The sequence below is a fragment of the Trichechus manatus genome, unplaced genomic scaffold, assembly GCF_000243295.1.
Source record: "Trichechus manatus latirostris isolate Lorelei unplaced genomic scaffold, TriManLat1.0 scaffold00001, whole genome shotgun sequence".
In the NCBI taxonomy this organism is placed as follows: Eukaryota; Metazoa; Chordata; class Mammalia; order Sirenia; family Trichechidae; genus Trichechus; species Trichechus manatus.
This window is the reverse complement of record NW_004443937.1, coordinates 31,091,278-31,092,956: the sequence shown is the minus strand read 5'-3', so window position 1 is coordinate 31,092,956 and position 1,679 is coordinate 31,091,278.

Below are 1,679 nucleotides of genomic sequence, written 5' to 3'. Positions count from 1 at the left end.
TAGCCAGTGAGAAACAAAGGAACGCTTCAACCCCAAAATCTAGAGCACTGGTCTCCTCAGAGGAGTTTTGTTTGCTCCCCCAGAGAGGGCTCTGGTTAAACTGTGGGCTAGTGAGCAAAGGTGTGCAGAGTCAGGCACCCCCACCCCGCCCCGCAGCAGACAGTGGGGCTCAGCAGCTCCAGGCTCCAGCCTATGGTCCCGAGAGGTCACCTGTGGAGAGGTGGCTCCCCACAGGCCCTATCTACCCCATCTGTGCTGAAGGGATTGGAATCCCTACAGAAACCAAGGCTGGGGTCCCTAGACGTGCTCTGGGGTATCACAAGGCTGGGGTCCCTAGATGTGCTCTGGGGTGTCACAAATAAAACGCGTTTTTTAAAAACACACTTCATACCTCAATAAAAATTTCCAAAATAAAATATTATGTTAAAAACCATAACATAACACTCTCATCCAAATGTGTTCCAGACCAACTAGCCAGCCCTGTCCGCCAGGATCACGTGCTTGGGTGGGTGGCAGCCATCAGCTGGAGAGTCGCATAGATGCGCCATGGATTGCCTAGGCTGTAGCTGGCAACTTCCATTCTGACTGAGCTCATCTGCGCACACAGAGCCCCACGACTGACTGTGCTCTGCAACACAGCCGCCTGTGTCCAATTACAAACCCCAGGCCAGTCCCCGAGGCTTCTGCTTGGCACAGGCTTGGGCACAGTGCGCTTTTCAGTAAGGCCTGAACAGGCGACTCAACTACCTGTCACTGAGGCCGTTACCAAGTGGGGCTTGGACATGCCCGCTAAGTGCTGGGGATCCTTGTCCAACTTTTATTTCATGTCTGCGATGAGGCATTCTAGCAGGAGTCTGGTTTATTATACGTGACTGAACTGTAACCAAAAATTTCCCACTAAGGGATTTAAGCCTAAACTTTAATTGAAGAGAGCTCCCAGACTGTAAGTTGGAAAACAAATCTGTTACCATTTGTAGCCTCAATACTTTGCAACTAAAGCAAATTTAGGATGCTAAGTCTGACGAAAGATGGCAACTGTTCAATCATAGCTCCTGATTTCAAATTTCAAAAAGTTTTTTTAAAATAAGAAAATTATACAAATAACAACTTTCAAGAGAGCTGAGTGGCTTTCTTTACCAGGACAGCACAGCACAGCACTGCCTGGCACCTGGCGAGCCCGTCACGCATCCATTGCTCTTCTGAGCCACGGTCTCCTGCAATTGTCACAAGGGACCCCATCATCACTGTCTAGCTCACAGAAGAGGAAACTGGGTGTAGAGGGATTAAATGACTAACCCAGAATACACTGTCGAGAAGTGGCAGGGCTGGGAGATAAACTCAGCTCTACCTGTCTCCCAAGTCCACTGTTATACATGTCCTGCCCCCAAAAGGTACGCTGGGCTGGGATTCTCCATGGGATTCTACTTCACTGAGTTTAAAAACCTCTGTTCTAAAGGTTCTGGGATGGGGTCTGTCACTGTGGGTCCAGGCGGATCAGGACACAGCTATCCAGAGAGGGACAACACAGTAATAGGCCCAGTGTGCCCTGTCACTGCATCACAGGGCTGCATAGTCCCTGGGTCCCCCACCTTGAAGTTGGCTGGGGCAAGAAGCAGTGCTTTCTTCCATGCCATTAGAAACCACACCATAAAGAATGAAGTTGGATCCCTACCTCATAT